Source organism: Myotis davidii, unplaced genomic scaffold (assembly GCF_000327345.1).
Source record: "Myotis davidii unplaced genomic scaffold, ASM32734v1 scaffold147, whole genome shotgun sequence".
Classification (NCBI taxonomy): Eukaryota; Metazoa; Chordata; class Mammalia; order Chiroptera; family Vespertilionidae; genus Myotis; species Myotis davidii.
The window spans coordinates 1,813,745-1,833,324 of NW_006383010.1; positions in this window are offsets into that span (position 1 = coordinate 1,813,745).

Genomic DNA, 19,580 nt, shown 5'->3' on the forward strand with positions numbered 1-19,580 from the left:
TTAGACCTATAGAATTCAGCAAAACTGGGTCAGATCTATAGAAACTATAAGATAAACTGACCCCAGACACTGCAAGATAACAAATATGTGTTGTTTTAAGCTGCTGAGTTTGGGGTACTTGGTTACACAGCAAAAAAACAAAACTACTACAATAGTTATACCAATTGACACTCCTAGAAACAGTGTATAAGTAGACAGGCTTGACCTCATGGGATATAGTTGGTATTTTAATTTTAGCCATTCTAGCAGATAATGTAGAATTATTTCACAGGGTTTTAATTTGTATGTACCTATTTCCTATTGAAGTTGAGCTGCAATTCATAAGCCTATTAATCATTTGGTTCCCTGAAATGCCAGTTAAAATTTCTTGCCCGATTCTTTTGAATGTGTTTTTCTTATTGATTCATGAGCTTTAATTTTTCTAGATATGAACTCTGTGTTGCTAAATGTGTTGCAAGTATATTCCCTACTTTGTGACATGACTTTTCATTGATGTAATACATTTTTTGGTACATATTCAAATTTATCATTGTTTTCCCTATAGCTGATACTTTGGTGTTATAGCTGATACCCTGAGATCATGGGTATATCCTTTATTATATTGATGTTTTATTGTTTTAGCTTTCTAATTTAAATTTATATTTACTTATAGTTGATTTTTGTATCAAATGTGTAGTAGAAATCATTTTCTTTTTGTATAGATACCCAATTGACTTAATACTTCCAAAATCGGTCCCCTTCATTTACAGAGCTATCTTATCATAAATCAGCTGTAAACAGATTGTGTTTCAGGCTCCCTATTCTATTTCAATAGCTAAATTACCATAAAATTCTTGTTCAATACTATCCTATTTTAATTAACAGAAATTTATGATAAATCTTGCTGTCCAGTAAATCAAGTTCTACCTTATTTTTCTTTTTCTCCGTGAGAGTCTTGATTACCCTGAGATTTCTATTTAAATTTTAAGTTCAGCATGTCAAGATCAACATACAGCCTGGCTGGTATTGCTCAGTGGTTGAGCATTGACCTATGAACCAGGAGATAATGGTTCAATTCCCGGTCAGAGCACATGCTGGGTTGTGGGCTTGTTCCCCATAGGGGGCATGCAGAAGGCAGCCAATCAATGATTCTCTCTCATCATTGATGTTTCTATCTCTCTCTCCCTCTTCCTTCCTCTCTGAAATCAATAAAAATATATTAAAAAAAGATCAACATACAAAAAAAATCTCTTCAGATTTTGATAGATATTGTAATGCTCTATGCATCAATTTTGGAAAAACAATCATTTTCCAATCCATGAAAAATAGTATATCTCTCTATTTATTTTCCCTAATTTTTCCTCAATAATATTTTATACTTTTCTGTATAGAAGTTTTACACATTTGTGGTTATTAGTTATTATCTAGGCATTTAATATTTTTATCTTATTCAACATTTTAGCATTACTATTTTATTTTCTAATATTAAAATAAGAAATACAATTATTTTGCATTAGACTCACTTATCAATTTTAATAATTTCTTTATAGATATTTAGATTTTCTGTGAATAATGATATATTTACTTCTGTCTTTATAATTATAGTTTCTTCTTCACCCTCCTGTACTGGATAGGAGTTCCAGTACAATGTTAAATTTAAGTGATGATAGCATGTACCCTTATTTCTTTATTGATCTCAATATTGAAGAGTTCAATATTTCACATTAAGTGTGATATTTATTGTTGTTTTTAAAATGAACTTTATAATATTAAGGGAGTTTCCATCTGTTCTTAGTGTATACGGTTTTTAGGAAAAATGAATATTGAATTTTATCAAAAGACATTTGGCCATTCTTTGAGATGACTATATTAACTTTAAAATCATTTATTCTGTTAATGGCATGAGATGCCCTAATTTTGGAATGTCAAAAAAGTCTTGCATTCCTATAATACATTCAAATTTTACACTTGTTTTGTTTATATTTTGTTGAGGACATGTCTTGTGATGTTTGTTATCATTGAAATTTGCCTCAACTCAAGTCAGGCAAACTTCAATGATAACAAACTTCACAAGACATGTGACTCGTGAACTCTTTGAAGCTGGTATAAGACATGTGACTCATGACTTCTTTTTTTGGGAAAAGTCACCTGTTAGTCAGTGTTTGAGCCCAGTTGGCAATCCAACCATCACCGATACCGATTTTTATGCAGAATTTTGATTCTCTATGCTATTTTAAAGTTTGGGATGTGAAAAGTTCCAGGAACTATCTGATATAAATGTCAAGGGTCTAGTGTGTTTGTTTCATTTTAATTAGTAGAGAGAATGTGTTTTCCTCACTTGTTTTGAAATCTTATCACAGATTTCACAGAAAAACAGTTGGAATATGGAGTAGCAAAAATATCTTGAAGAAATGAGATTGTGAGCTAAAAATTGTATGAGGAACTCTAGCCTAATCAACTGGAAGCCAACCATAATAGAACATTTGTAAACAGGTGCACCTTTATCTATGAACATCTCAGCAACCTTTAACATATCAAAGTAAGGCCAAAGGGACTCTGTATGCTCCAAGATATGCAGATTGATATTTGGAAGGTCAAAAACATTTTGGTCTTGGGCACTAAAAGCTAAGTGCTTAAAATATGTTTTGATAATTTAGTTAAAAAACCTTTACTAGAATGGTATAGTATAATTATTACAGAGTTATTGAGCCATTTTATTTAATTTTCTTCTTTATTATGTTATTTCTTGACTTTTTAATAAAAGCTTAATGAAATTCTTAGAGAATAGGAGTTTTGGGTTCATTGAATTTTCTGATTAATTAGTGCTCAAACTTATAATCATTGTATGTCAATGGAAATAAATAAAAATGCATCCACTTGAGTGACTTAGTAAAATGTACTGAACATAATTGAATTCCTTTTAAAAAATTATAACACAATAAATGATTCATGATGGTCATTCAGAACATCAGTTTCCTGTGTTGTTCATGAAACTAAACTAAATTTCTTCTGACTTTTGGAGTCAGCAGAAATGATTTTCTCAAGTAGTGTGACATTAGCTTGTTTTCTTGCAATTTGACTTTGTTCCTTAGGGTTGTAGATTATGAGAATGTAAGAGAATGCAAATAATGATTAATGGCGATAGCACATTCTAGGTATTGGGAATGGCTTTATTTATATTGATTTTGGGAGGTAGAATATTCACTTTTTATGACAAATTTTAGAGAATCAGGCTAAAATGTCCAAACATATCTAAAATAGAATTTTCATCATTTGATATGGTATTAGCCTAAGTTTGGTGTCATTTCTGGCTTGCTAAATGATTGATACTTAATCTGTAATTGGAAAAGCTATGGCAGCAATTTCCTGTAATAGCCTACAAGCTGTATCTAATTTCTCCTTGGGGGAGAACTTTAATTGTATGTTACTCCCCAAATATGGACAAATTTGGCTGCCAGCTCTTTCTGGAATTTGGTATTAATCTTTCTGCTGAGCCTGCAGTTTTCATGTGTTTATCACAATTATTTTTGATATGAAGAAAACAAAATCCTTTGATATTTTCACAACCAGAAGTTAACTTCTTGGTTCAAGAAAAATTCACAGCAAACATGAAAATCAATCTCTTTGGTAGAAGTCTCTGATTTCAGCTTTTAATGTTAATGGTCATAATCATAATTATTCAATACAGAGTTATTGAGAGCATGTTATTTTACAGTGTCAGGCACTGTGATAAGCAGACCTATAGATTGTGGAGCATGGTAAACAGGGTCCTAGATCTCATGTAGATCTAATGTATTATCAATGATACCGTTTATACATGCATACAGGTTTCCTATGTTTCTTTTCTTTTTTAAAATATATTTTTGTTGATTTCAGAGAGGAAAGGAGAGGGGAAGAGAGATAGAAACATCAATGAGAGAGAATCATAGATCGCCTGCCTCCTGCATGCCCCACACTGGGGATAGAGCTGCAACCCGGGCATATACCCTGAATGGGAATCCAACTGTGAGCTCCTGATTCAAAGGTGGATGCTCAACCACTGAGCCATTCCAGCTGGGAGGGTTTCCTATGTTTCTAATAGCTTTTAGCATTTGCTCCTCAGGAGACATAAAGTTCTGAAAGTGAAACTGAGGAATCTTCTAGGTTCTTCATTATGTTACAGGTGTCTGTCCACTGCTGTGAGCTTTCTGGTGACTCCAGAAATGGCTACTTTTCTTATATTGTGTGACATAGAGGAGAAACCCAAGTTGACAAGTGGGGGCTCTTTGTTGCTTGCCTTTTAAGGGCAGCACAGTGACTGAGAACACAGGTCAAGACAGTGTCCTAGTTCTGTCAGATGTTAGTAAAAAAATTTTTTTGGAGTCTTAACTTCTTCAACTGTAAAATGGACAAAATGGGGAATAGTAAGGTTTAACTTATAGAATTATAAGGATTTAAGTCACTGCTGAACATTGTAGATCTAACATTCTGCTATTCCTTGTTGCCCATCAGATTAAATTGCCCACAAGCTTGTCAACTCAGGAGACTTCCTATCTGCAGAAAAACGCATGGTCAAAAATATTTTTTTCCTGCACAGTCTCACTTTGTTAACACGGGCTATATTTTTAAAATATTCAGATTAACCAATAGGAAATGATGAAGGTTCAGTGAAAAACAGACAGACCTCTTTCTGTTCAGGATTCACTCCTAAAGTGACAAGATGAGGGCCTTAGAGACAGAGATGGTAAAAAGTTGTGGTGACCATCCATTAAAGTGAGTTCTACTGGCTTTGAAACTTGAGGTAACTTTCTAAATTGCAACTGTTATGAAGCCCACACTCACTGAACACATGGAGAATCTGAAACAAAAGATACTTATACAAACAGGAGACTTCTGAGGGTGCCTGTTTCTCTGTTGACAGTCATATGAAGAAATGTAAGCATTTGGAAATATTAAGATGGAGTCATTTTCCCCCCTCCTTTTGAATAACCTCAAGGAAGGGATGGGATAATAGTATTGTTCTCGTGGTGATACAAGTTCTGTGTATGAACCGTGGAACCAAGTGTAAAACCCAGAATTTATTTTATTTATTCCACCTCCCCAACCCCCATTACCTCTCTCCACCCTGCTTGTGTCTCCTCCCCAGGTCTTCACCACACTATTGTCTGTCTATGGGTTATGCACATGCATATAAGTTCTTTGGTTAAAATTCTTACTTTAACTTTATATTGGCCCCAGTTACCACATGTAATGCTTACACTAGGAAAGGAGTATCTGGCATCTACTTACTCCCTATTTAGATATGATGGTGATTTCTGTTCCCCATTGCCACGCTGCCCCTTGCTTGTATATGTAGACTCAGGAGTTAATTAATTGTGAATTCAGAATGTCATTCGCTGCCTCAGTTTATATCACCTCATGAATCAGATTTACATATTTTAATGTGACATAAGAGGACAAGCAATTTAGGAGAAAAAGTCTCATTTCCTATGACCTTCACATAAACATTTAATATATATGTAAGGACAGAAGTCCTTACCAAGGCTTGAACTCCACTTCACTTTAATAGTTATTTTACCATGAGCAGATTTCATTGTATAGATGTTACTGTCTGACCCAAGGAACTGCTTCCGGGACTGTCATTGATTTGCTGGGTATGAAGTTCACAGGAAAGCACTATAAAAACTGCTCTCAACCATTAGCTGGGGAGACAAAGCTCCATGTTTTACATCAGTGAATTTGGAAAGGGCAATATATTTAGTTACCTGTGTGTGAGGTGATTATACAATTGCTCCGTGTCTTTTTATGTCGTGATCAATTGAGAAGGCTTTAAAAGGCTTATTTGAATTTATGGCTCTTGCCTGGCCCTCCTCTGGCTTTATATCAAGCAACGTAAACAGGGTGAATTCACCCATGTGGGCTTAATGTTTGACAGCTTACTGGGGCTTGCAGTCATTGTTTCATGCTCTCCAGTCACTCCATATGAAAATGCTTATTAACAACATGGCAAGGGCTTAACTGTCTTCCAGGAACTTCTTCTAATCCATGCCTTTGTGGCTGATCTCTTTGGAGCTGGAGACGGGGCATACTCAGCCGTCAGATTCAGGTTCGCTGGCACAGGAATTTGCAATGAGATTCTGAACATGCCGAGTGAAGGGGTTGGCCTCCAGGCCTGTTTCTCCTAGACAGCTAAAAGCTATTCAGCAAATTAGTCTGAAGCATTGATTTTCTTCCCCGGCTCTCATTTTATTCCAAAAAAAGGTATTAGAAACAAAAAACAAATGTCTTTCATTTTACCCATGAGAACCAATATTAGTGTTTTATATAAAAATAATCATATAGATAAGGTTGTCATTTTTATTGCCGGAAGCAAGAAGTGCTAAGCAGGTAGGGTCATTTTCTTGAGATATGAGACTGAGTCTACAAAAAAAAAAAAATCGTATCTTACAGATTCTACAATCTACTACATAGATGCCTGCATGGGTGTTTATAAAGAGGTCATGGCTCAGATGTAGAACAACTATAGGAATTGTGAAATGAGGTTCCAGACCTTTCTTTGTGCCAGATTCCCAATTAGACACACTCATGTAGGATCTCTAAACTAGAAGGATGAGTAAAACCAGTTTGAAATCAAGTTAAAAAATCTTCTGACCAAACAAACCCAATTTTTTTCTTTCTCACTCATTAAATCCATGTGCATTCTAAAATCTAATCTAAATCATTCCAATTTTAAATCAACCATAAGCAGTAAATAGTACTAGCTTACTTCACATGTGAGGAAACTTAGGCTCAAGATCACATGGCTAGTAAGGTGGCCAGTCTAAAGCGTTATTTATGTCCCACCAGGGTGGTTTAAAAATACCAGGCACAGTTTTTTTCAGATTTTTTTTCTTCCTTGTGTGGGATAGATGACCTTCATGGCTTTCCCCCGCTTTTTGTTAGGCTTTTCATTTTACATGCAATTCTGACTTTTCTCCATGATTGTCATCTAGGTTGGTTTGGGTGAAAAAGACAATACCTGGGATTTACATCAAAGACCTTATCAGTTGCCTTTTTTTTCTTTCACTGACTGCCCCATACAAGAAAGATGTGTCATGAGAACAAAGAATTAGGAGTTTTCAACTGGCCCACGGGGAAGAAACAGTCTCATTACTGTCCTACATGACATAATAAATCAGCAAGGACAATGCCCGGGTGACTGTAAACTGGCATTAATTCTGGCACTAAAAATGTAATGCTTCCCTGGCCAATGCTCAGAAATGTTGGCGATTAATAAGGAATTTTTACTGGGGGACTCTGAGTTCCTCTGGAGGTATTTGGAAATTCGCGAAGTGTGTGTATTATTATAAATGACGTCAACAAATCCATCATGGTCTATGAAAATAGTGGGGTTGAGTACCTTTAACAGTTCATTCATTATTTTTATCTGGATAGTAATATAACCTCTGTTCAATTGGGGTTATATAATAAGCCTGAGGTGTTCAAATGTTTATTAAAAATATACTCTTCTTCATGGGCTCGTGGACTAATGTTCATTGCCAAATGGATCAAATCATCATTTTTTTCTGCAACTTTATTAATCTAGACTTGCCACATGAGTGACTATTTATGAGGCAGGACTACATGTCCTGGGCTACAGATATAAGGCTGAATACATATTCGCTCTGAATAGTTCCTGTTCTCTTCATTGCCTAAACCAATACTGTGAATAGTGACATACTAATCCTATGTGGAGAATCTTTCCTAGAAGAATGCTTGAATAATGGAATCTGTATATTTTGACACATACAAAAAATATATAAAATTACCTTTAGCTGAGCCCATGATGAGAAGTCTCAAATACCTTCACATTTCAAAGTGAGGTGTTAGACCTCCCTAAGTAAGATGATAAAGAAGGAGATAAGAACCATACCCAGCCTCACCCAGTGTAAAAAGGAGAGAGAAAGCACTGTTGTAGAGACCCAAGATGGCTCCTGGAGCCTGACCCATCTTGGAGAGTATTAAGGCACTTCTGGGGGAATTAGGACACTGTAATAGAAAGAATCTGATTGGAGGCCTATTGCCTAAGACTAGGGCCACAGGGGAACTCAGTGTCAAGTTGGAGGGTGAATATTTATGTCAGGGAATTGCAGGGGAGAGATTTCCAGAGATAGGGGTGGTTGTATTTTTTAAAAAAAATTTCAGAGAGAGAGGTAGAGATAGAAGCATCAATGATGAGAGAGAATAATTGATTGGCTGCCTCCTGCACACCCACACTGGGGATTGAGCCTGTAACCCAGGCATGTGCCCTGACTAGGAATGGAACCATGACCTTACGGTTTATAGGTCGGTATTCAACCACTGAGTCACGCCAGCCTGGCTGGGGTGGTTGTGGTTTTGAGTAATCCATTAAAGTGTCCAGGAGAAAAAGGGAGGACTTAAAATATCTGGCAGGGCCAGAGGAAACCAAGCCAGATGACACTGGTACCCATCTTGGAAGGGTTTTCCTCATTTTTTTCTCCTCTTCCCCTCAACTATAGAAAGTGCTGGAAGCTGCAGCTAGGAGCAAAGAGTGGAAGAAATGGTAATGGGGATAGGAATCTAGTAAAAAAGAAAGAACCAGCCCATGTCCCCTTTTCTACTATAGAATTCTTGCAGCAGACCTAAGCTGGCAGAGATATTTTAATGTTGATTAAATTTCTGAGTTTTTATATCATCTGGGTCTGGACATGTCAATTACTGATTTGTGACTTTTGGGGGCATCAATGTACAGTTTTTCTCTGAAGCAGATTGTTTATATAATTCCATAGATTTTGTGGTTGAAGATTTTATTTCACATTGTTATATATGTGAGATCAGTTTTGGTAATCATCACTCAAACACTTGGGTAAATAAAAAAAATTGATACGTGCTTTTCTGTGACATTTAGCTTTTTAGTTAATTTCATTAAAATACAATAAAAAGACAATGGTGGGAAGCTTTTTTGGCTCAGCTGGTCAGGGACCAGTTCTCTGAGAAAAAGGGAGCCACACAAATATTGGGGGGAACAGTTCAAGCAAAAGAAATATCTCATGCAGAGACTCTCAGGATGGAATGAGCTTAGTGTATTTGGGGGACAGAGAGAGGCCAAAGTGGCTGCAGACACACTGGTATAGTCAACAATGGCGTGAAGTTGGAGAGCTTTCCTGGGCACCTGACATGGAGCTTCATAAGCTAGAGTGAGTCAGGGAAACTTTGTAGGGCTCTAAGCAAGGGAGTGAGAGGATCTGAGTTATCTTTATGAAATTCTCTCTCTAGCTGACATATGAAGAATGGAGTGCAGGAAGGCAAGAATGGAAGCAGGGAGACCAATTTGGAGGTTATTTCAAAGTTTGGACTAAAGATGATCATGACTTGAATGAGAGTAGTAGAGGAAGAAATTTAGGGAAGTAGTTGGATTCTGGATATGCTATGGAAGTATTAGTAGATTTGATGATGTTTTGGATGTGGGAACAAAGAGAAGTGTCCTCGAGGATGTGTCTTAGAATTTTTGCTAGAGCAACCAGGTTGGTCATGGAGCCATCTGTCAGTCCAACATGAGTAGACTTGCCTTGGTTCTACCCTAAGAGGGATACAATGAAAGACAGATTCACTGTGGAGAACAGTATGGAGTTTCCTCAAAAAACTAAAAATGCAACTCCCATTTGACCCAGTGATCCCACTTCTAGGAATATATCCCAAGAAACTAGAAACACCAATTAGAAGGGATATATGCCCCCCTATGTTCATAGCAGCACAATTTACCATTGTTCAGATTTGGAAACAGCCCAAGTGCCCACCTGCAGATGAGTGGATTAAAAAACAGTGTACATCTACACAATGGAATACTATGCTGTGGTAAAAAGGAAGGAGTTCTTACCATTTGCAACAGCATGAATGGAACTGGAGAGCATTATGCTAAGTGAAATAAGCCAGTCAGAGAAAGATAAATATCACATGATCTCACTCATTTATGGAATATAATGAACAACATAACTGATGAACAAAAATAGATCCAGAGACAGAGAAGCATCGATCAGACCATCAAACCTCAGAGGGAAGGTGGGGAGAATGGGGTAAGGTGGGGGAGATCAACCAATGCAAGCATATAGGCCTAACCAATGGACACAGACAACAGGGGGGTGAGGGCATGAGTGGTGGGGAATGGGGGTAATGTGGGGATAAGGACACATATGTAATAACTTAATGAATAAAGAAATTAAAAATAAAAGACTGATTGAGGTTAAAAATTCACTTTTTATTGGTGCCATGATAAAGTCAACATTGGGCATCAGAAGGGTGGTAGTAGTAATCCAGGCTTGGTAGCAGTATTGGCTACAATGGTTGCTGTCTTGACAAGGGCGTTTATAGCACTGGGGATGGTAGTGTGAGGGGAAAAAGGGCTGGTGTTAGTGAAGGTGGACTAATATTAGGTATCAGAGATTTTGGTTTCTTATCCCAGTGGAACATGAACCTTTAAAATACTTCAAGAACTTCAGGGATTCCTGATTTTAGGGTGATAACACATTGAATGGATGCTTACAGCTGGGTTCAGGTTCTGATCATTGAGGAAATATAACCTTAGAATAAGTCAAGGTTTTCGTAGCATGTGGTTTAGTGGACTGGCCATAACGTTTGTTGTGTGGTTTCTGGGACAGATAATATTCCCAGCAGGACTATTACTCAATCTTCCAAGCAACCAGATGAAATGCTGGAAGGGAAGGATGAGGCCGTGAAAAATGACCTTGTGGGAATGCAAGAACGCATGATCCTTTCTGTAATGTTCTGACCATCTAAAATTGGTTCAAAACACTCCCTTTCCTTTTTCATCATTAGGCTCTTTGCTACTTTACTTTCTTCTATTCCTGTAGGGTGTATACCTCTTTGGTGAAACTGCATATGTGGGCTTTTGAGAAATGCTTCAGGGTGAAGTCCTACCTATCAATCCAAAATCCTACCAAGAGATTTATTTGTTGTTTGCCTGTTTCTCCCACGCCATCACATCTCTGCTTCCTAACACATTTTTCTTTTCCTATTTTTTCTTTCATCTACAGCAGAGAAGGGCTGCCTATTGCTTTTCCCTAGAGCCATTCAGCAGAACAGTCTTAGAGAGGAGTTAAAGTCTTCAGTGTCTCTCCTGACAGATACTAGGACATTTTAAAACTCTGGCATCACTGATTTTTACCACCAAATATCCACCACCCTGCTCCTCTGTCGCCCCCACCCCCAAGACAATTTTATTTATGGATGGGTGGGTGAGTGGGTGTATAAACAAAGGACTCTATTATCCAACCAGTTTTTAAATTTTATTTTCAGAGGAGAAGTTTGCCTTGCTCGACATGTTTTTAGGAGATATTAATAATACTATTCACCTGATTTAAGTTGGCAAAAATAACTCACCTAGCAAATTTTGGTTGGTTAGGAAAAGCTACTGAAGTCCAGACATCCTGGTGATGATGAGCATGAAGAGTGTACCCCTCTGCCCAGCCAGTGTGGCTCAGTGTTTGAGTGTTAACCTATGAACTAGGAGGTCAAGCAAGGCTCATGCCTGGGGTTGCAGGCTTGATCCCCAGTAAGGGGCATGCAGGAGGCAGCCAATCAATGATTCTTTTGATGTTTCTATCTCTCTCCCTCTCCCTTCCTCTCTGAAGTCAACAAAAATATTATTAAAAAAGAATGTACAGGTCTCAATGAAAGACCATTGCAATTATTAGAAAATCAATAGCATATAGAATCACTCCACTTTGTCCTACAAACATGCCCCTGTACATTGTGCATTAGTATGTGAACATGCACACCATGTCAGTTCTTCATTGTCATATTGTTGAAGCTCTAAAAAGGAAACTATCTTCAAAGGCTTTTTGCTCAGCATGACTGCAGTTCTTGTTTTTAGGTGCTGTGCTGTCCAGATTCTTCAAGCAGTCAATAGTCTTAGGAGAGAGCTTCATTGATTGTAGCTCTGACCTGATTTTAAGAATCAAAAACCTTGGGTGATTACCTAAAGCCTATAGGCACTTAATCACATTGCTTTAGTCATGGAAATAAGTCAGAATTCCACAATCAGCTTTTCAAGTAAGATATCTGTAGATCTAGGGTCGAAAGAGAATAATGTGATCATTCTTTTAAATCAGACCTTCCTTTTAGAGCAGGCAGTGATGAGTTTGTGTTCCACCAAATTCAGGCAGCATGTAAGAGGGAGGTCCTTGCTGCTGTCATTAATGCTATTTCACAAGAGTTGATACTAAATGGATCATGGTTGAGAATTTAAAATATCCAAATTATTTCAATACAACTTAGTAAGTATTTCTTTCTTTAGAGCTGTATCAAAAGCCATTTTAGAAGCAGCTCAATTCACTTTTTTATATATGCCTCTTCATAATTTTAAAAGATTGAATTGCTATTTTGATGACATGCTCAAGTTTTTAGTTAATGCTAAGCCAGCCTCTAGACAGGTATACATCATTATTACCTTTTCCTCTTGTGTAAGGCCAACCTTTGCCCTGGATCCCGCCCCTCTGTCTGTCATTTGTCACTTAGGGGCCAACAGAGGGCCTCCTTCCACCCATTTTATTTTTTATTTTTGGTAAATAAAGTTGTAGGAACACAGCTACCTTTTGTTCATATTTTGTTTCTAGCTGCTTTGTGCTACTACAGCAGAGTTGAAGAGTTGCAACACAGACCTTGTGGCCTCTGAGCCTAAAATATTTACTATGTGATCTTCTAAGAAAATGCTTTTCAAGCTCTCTGTCAGTCTATGAATATATAAATCTCTTTATCACCCTTATCAACTCTTAGACTAGATAGTTCTAGAAGCTCAATGAAGTCAATTTCACTTCCCTTTTATTTAAAACTAGAGGCCCGTTGCAGGAAGATTCCTTCAAGAATAGGGCTTCCAGTGGCTGGAGCCAAGCAGAGAGGGGAGCGAAACCAGCTGAGGCAGGCTTCGCTCCCACTCTGAGCTGCTCCTGCTGGGTTTCCCCTCCCATTCCCAGCCCCTCCTGCTGGGTTTCCCCTCCTGCTGCCAGCCCCTCCTGCTGGGTTTCCCCTCCTGCTGCCAGCCCCTCCTGCTGGGTTTCCCCTCCTGCTGCCAGCCCCTCCTGCTGGGTTTCCCCTCCTGCTGCCAGCCCCTCCTGCTGGGTTTCCCCTCCTGCTGCCAGCCCCTCCTGCTGGGTTTCCCCTCCTGCTGCCAGCCCCTCCTGCTGGGTTTCCCCTCCTGCTGCCAGCCCCTCCTGCTGGGTTTCCCCTCCTGCTGCCAGCCCCTCCTGCTGGGTTTCCCCTCCTGCTGCCAGCCCCTCCTGCTGGGTTTCCCCTCCTGCTGCCAGCCCCTCCTGCTGGGTTTCCCCTCCTGCTGCCAGCCCCTCCTGCTGGGTTTCCCCTCCTGCTGCCAGCCCCTCCTGCTGGGTTTCCCCTCCTGCTGCCAGCCCCTCCTGCTGGGTTTCCCCTCCTGCTGCCAGCCCCTCCTGCTGGGTTTCCCCTCCTGCTGCCAGCCCCTCCTGCTGGGTTTCCCCTCCTGCTGCCAGCCCCTCCTGCTGGGTTTCCCCTCCTGCTGCCAGCCCCTCCTGCTGGGTTTCCCCTCCTGCTGCCAGCCCCTCCTGCTGGGTTTCCCCTCCTGCTGCCAGCCCCTCCTGCTGGGTTTCCCCTCCTGCTGCCAGCCCCTCCTGCTGGGTTTCCCCTCCTGCTGCCAGCCCCTCCTGCTGGGTTTCCCCTCCCGCTCCCAGGAGCTGCCCCTTCCCCTCCCAGCCGCTGCCCTTCCAGGTGGCAGCCACTGTGACTGGGCTTTCCCCCCACCTCCCGCCTCCCACCTCCGCAGCCTTGGCTCCGTCTGTACCGCTCGGCCTCCATTTTGTCCTCAGTCTTCCCTCGCAACTGGTGTATGCAAATTAACCACCATCTTTTAGCTCTATAATTGAAACATTGTATCTTTTGGAGCTGTTGCTTCAGGAGCTCAGAGGCCGGAGCCGCAGGCGGGGAACGTTGTAGTCCTCCGTCACTGAAGCAAGCAAGCCTCCCTGTTCGCATCAGCTGCCTGGCTGCCTGCCGGGCGGGACACATCCTTCAGCCCGGCCTGTGCCCTCTCAAAGTCTGGGAGCCCTCAGGGGATATCCAACTGACAGCTTAGGCTTCTCCTCTGAGGGAGGCAATTGGCAGGCTGATCAGGGGACAGTGCCGAGTGTGAGAGGCTGGCCCTGTCCCCCATCACCCCACTGCTGCGGCTGCAGGTAGCCTCCCTCTGTGGGAGGCGACTGGGCAGGCCGATCCCCCCTCCACCGCTGCTGGTCTCCGGTGCTCCCCTCCCCACCATTGCTGTCCACGTGCCTTGGCAGGCCTGTCACTGCCTGCTTGTTGGCCCTGCCCACCACCATTTGTTCTGCCATTCAGTCAATTTGCATTTTACGCTTTTATTATATAGGATTCTTGAAAATACTCGCCACTCACTGATTCACTACCTATCTCCCATTCACTCCTCAACTCTGCATTCTTATTTCTGCTTCTATACTATTATAGCTGCTGCTGTTTAGATTAAAAGTGGTTCCTTAATTGTAAAACCCAATGGCCACATTTTTAGCCTACGCCAGGCTCATCTAGACTTTCATGCCGGACTCTATACTGTTGGTTTCTCTATACTGTGAAGATGTGTTGTCCCTTTTAACTCTGCCCTCTATGATATTACTCTTTGAGGTCACATTTCAATGGCTAGGCCTCTATTTCAGGCCCCCATCGGCTCTCTCTTAGACAACCTTAGCAAACTTCTAACTGGTTTGACCCCTCTGGATCATTGTCCTCTTTAAATTTATTTCTCAAATAGAATGATTTGCACCAAAACCCAATACCTTAATGCCCTGTTTACTAAGATTTAGTAATTACTATTGCCTATAGGATAATTTTATAACTCTTTTACAGCTACAATGAACATGTCAGGTGGCTGTCTTACCCACCATTTCATTCTGAGGAGAATTACCCAAGACCACTGTTTTATGACCTGGATTATATTCCAGGAAGAACAAAACACATTATAACACAGAGTACTAATATGGAATGTTGGGTGAAATAGTTCGGTATTTCACAGGATGCCTAAGGGAGATGGGTAAGAGATGAGGAAGAAAGAGGAATAGAGGACAATGAGAAACACATTCTATTTCTCAGTGCCCTCCACTATATTAGAGAATTTATATTTTATTAAGTAAAATGTATTGATTAATTTTAAGCCAATTAGCATTGTCACTTTTATAGTGAAGAAAATCCACTCTTAAAATGGCAATTTTTCACATATGTATTAAGATATTAAGGGATTATAGGGCTGTGCCTTTTTTTACAAGCAGGAGAAATTTGAACATACTTACACTAAACACGAAAAGGCTGAAATACAGGAGAGAGATAGAATTATTGATAGAGTCATTTGCCAGGGAGTTGGATACCAGTTGAAGGATTAGCATGAACTGAACAAGGAGCACCTCCATCCCAGGTAGGAAGAAAGGAGGGAAGAAAAGGGGGGATATCTATGATATCAGGATGGGCAAGTGAAATTGAGTGAATTTTCATCAGCTTTCCTTAACTTGTACACTAGGAAGCCATAGTCATCTGAGAATGATGAGGGAAGTGATGGCAGACGGTACTTAAATGGGATTTTGTACTAATAGCTGAGGAAAGTGGGACCTAGAGATAAATGTAGACAGACAGATGGATTATTTGGCAGTGCTAAAGATTCTGTGAGATGAGAAATCAGCAATTTAGTGACTTCAGTAGAAAACTGTTCTGCTTATAGTTCTCAGCAAATCATAGTAGACTACTAGCAAAGTGGGAGGCAGCCGTTTAGTTGGACAGGTACAGGCCTGGAGTTTTTCAGTCAAACAGGGCATGGTGTGAAGAGTATTGACAAATACCATTCTTGAAGTCCTGAATCACAGAGTCTAATGCTGGCTGCTTATGGAGTTACCATTCATAGATTCAGAATTATGATTGGTACACAAAGCATCAGCCCATCATGTTAATACTCTTCAGTGGTTCCTAATTGCTTTGCATGTTTAATGCAATCTATTGGTAATCAGCTTTAATGCCCTCCAACTGTTAGCTCTCTTTTATCTAACAGTTGTGGGTGTTTTGAAAGGGAGAGTCTCAGAATTGGAATGAACTATGAGGAACACCCAGTTTATGGAGGCAGCCAGCCTGCCTAACTCTGTATTCCTTCTTTTGTTCCTCTGAAAACATGCCTCATCATTCACACACTTCCTTCATTCTCTTCTATATTGTAAACTTCAGTCAATAAATATTTGAGTAATATATTCCAAGCACTGAAATGAAAGTTGAGTTGACATCATCTGAGCTGCAATATTTAGACAGCAGTTTTGGACATGGAAGGATGTGAGAATTATTCTTGGTTCTAACAAGTTGGGAACAATTAGTCCTATCTGGGGCTTATTCAGAGCTAGTGGGTTATGCTGTATGACAAGGTACCAAAAATTCACAAGGAAAAGTAACTTCCTGAAACCAGCAAGGGCAAACATCTCCTATTTAAAGGGAAAAGACTCATTTGCATTTTTCAATCTCTCCCATTCTGATAATATCTCTACTGTTTAATATGAGATATTGGTGGCTGTGCTGTTGGGGGTTTTAATCTATGTAAGACTTTCTTAATGTTTATTTATTTGAGTTAGACTTGAGATAGCCTCTTCCTGCCTCTTCTCCCACTAGACTACAAGTCCAGGAAGGCAATGACTGGTATAGTGTATGTGCTTAAAAATACTTGTTACATGAATGAACCATCATGCTAAGAGATATCGAAGAGGCTGGTAAGGCTTTTCAGGCTCTGCAAGCCAAGACTGGTTCTGTTAAAATCCAGTGACTCCAGGGCAACCATGGCTACTGGTTGTAAGTTTCCTGATATGATTAATATGAATTTCCATAAACTCTTTGTGATGTTAACTTCAGACAGGTCAGCCATTTTCATACCCTCTGATATAATTGCCCACCTGTTCTCCATTTTCCATCTCAAATGTTCTCTAGGCAAATTGCATCTGAAAAGCTCATCCGAAGAATCCAAATCATCACAAATTATTTCTTGCCTACCATTACAATCACCGTTAAAGGCTTTACCCACTTTGTTTATTCTATTTCTTTGTTCCCCAGTGAGAGGAACAGAATTGTGTGGTGATGTGTTAATTATACTTATATGCCTTAACAAATATCCAGTGCTTAGGAGATAGCTTGTTGTCCTGCATATGTTAAAAATAAGGAAACAAGCAAAACAAAGTGCAATTGAACAAACAAAAATAGCTGAGGGCTACTACATTTGGATCCTTGGAATACACACAGGCCACTGTCCTGATGCCTGTATCTAATAGCTGTAGCATAACTATAGGTTTTTTTTTTAATCAATAAATGTAAGTCAATATTTTGGATGCTTTCTAATATTTCAGTTTTTCACTCAATGGGTTTTGAAAAAATGCTAGAGCCTGGGTAGCTAACTTTTCTTAAGGACCTCATTTAATTCTTGTACTAAATCTATAAGGTACCTACATTTTGCAGGTGGGGGAGCAGGTTCAGAGAGGTTAAGTAACCTGATAATAACAAGTATTGTAAAAATAAAAAAGGTAGCATTTGAATAAATGATGATACAAATACCCGGTCTAGTAGGTATTATTATTACCACTTTGAAGAGAGACAGCTTCAGTCAGAGAAAGAAAGTATTTTGCTGGAGGCCACATAACTAGTATTAGTACGTGATGAAGACTAGTATTTCAGCCTGGACCCGATGACAGCAAAGCTTGCTCTGCCTGGCTGACTGACTTGTTTAGCTAAGGGCTGTTCTCTCAGCAGGGGACCATTCTGAAGTGTGTACAGCTTCCCTGTAACAGGGAAATTGCTGGATAAGATTGTACGCTGTCTTGTCCAATTATAAGACAATCAGTGCTGGAAACAGCTTACTGGCTACAGTGAGTGTTAACGCCTCTGTTCTTTTACCCACATAGTTTAGTCTTGCTCTCAGGAAAGTAAAACACAATAGGCAAAAATGAGTAAAGACCCCGTAGTTGCTTATGCCTTTTCCTTTTCCTTTCTTTTCTCCTTCGCCAGGGCCAAAGCAATCACCTAAAACACAAGCCCGGAGGCAGTCTGCTGTCAGGCCCTGATGTCCTCTCCTGTGTTTTCATTTGAGTTGTTGCAGTCATATCTGCAGTCAAATGGAGATAGGCTGTGAGTGATGCCGGATGGCATTTTTCAAAAAGCAGCAAAGATCACAGCTGACCTTCAGTGGGGAAAGGAAGCAGGAAAAAAAATAAAAACGAAAACAGGTAGTTTCTTCCATGTTGCCATATATGGGTACTTTTCTAGCTTGTGTTTCATATACATTTAATTACATCAAACTAGCCTGTAAAATAAAAGCTGTCCTCTCTTGGCCCCATGCTAATTATTCTTGTTAATTATTTTTTAATTACCTTCCAATCACTGCTTCTAGAACAACTGTCATAATTTCCACCTCAGAGGTTCCAGATATGACATACCTATAAACGTAGTATAAAGGATGGTGAATTATGCTAAGCAAAATAAGCCAGTCAGAGAAAGATAAATATCACACTATGTCACTCATTTTTGGAATATAATGAGCAACATAAACTGATGAACAAAAACAGAATATGAGTGGGGGTTAGGGGGACAGTGGGGGGATAAGGACACATATGTAATACCTTAATCAATAAAGAAAAAAATAAAGGATGGTGGCTGGTGTGTGAATGAGTTCAAAGGAAACACAGAAGAGAAATCAAATCCAACTGCAGGTCCTAACACATTAGCATGGGTGAGCCTCTCAAATTGCTTCTGTTAATTATTCATTGTAGGAACACGTACACATTAAAACCCTTGATTAGTTGAGGGTTCACATTACCTAGTTCATATCTCTGTATTTGTCAGGTGTCTGACAGATGTTGGACAAAACAGAGCTCAAATAGCTTGAGACATTGTCTAACCTTTCTTCCAGACTTAAAATGGAGATTAGTCAGGGCACTGATCAGTTATATGGACCTTTGAGGTTCATCACATAGTAACTAGCTCTTCTGTGCTCTAGTGAAGCCATTAGCACTATGTTAGGTTCATTGGGGCGGGGGGGCGGGGATGGAAGTCATTTGATACCTATTTTCTATTCTCAAATAATTTATAATATTAGTAGCAGGACAAAATATGCAAATATGACATTAAAATCTGAGAACAAAGAAATGGTAAAAATAGGAGTGCAGAGGGGATTATTAGGGCAGACTTGCCCAGAAGGATTTTGGGTGGGAGGATATTGCAGAGCCTGGATCAAAGTTTAGAAGGCTTTGTTGTGACAGTGAACATGGGCTATTCCATGGGCAGATGGAATTAATTGAAGGTGATGTGTAGAGAATATTAATAGGTAAGGTAAACATATATGGGGTGTTCTCCCCAAAATGTGTACACACATTTTGAATAATTATAAAGGCAGTGTTTATTAAAATACATTTCATTTTCAAAATCGAGCTCTCAGCTGTTAAAGTGTGTACACATGTTTCGAATGGGGCAAAAGTAAGTTTACAGTTGTTCCTATGGAAAATAATAGAATCTATCTAATAATAGACAAACAGGGTAATTGACCGTACCTTTGCTATGCCTCCCAT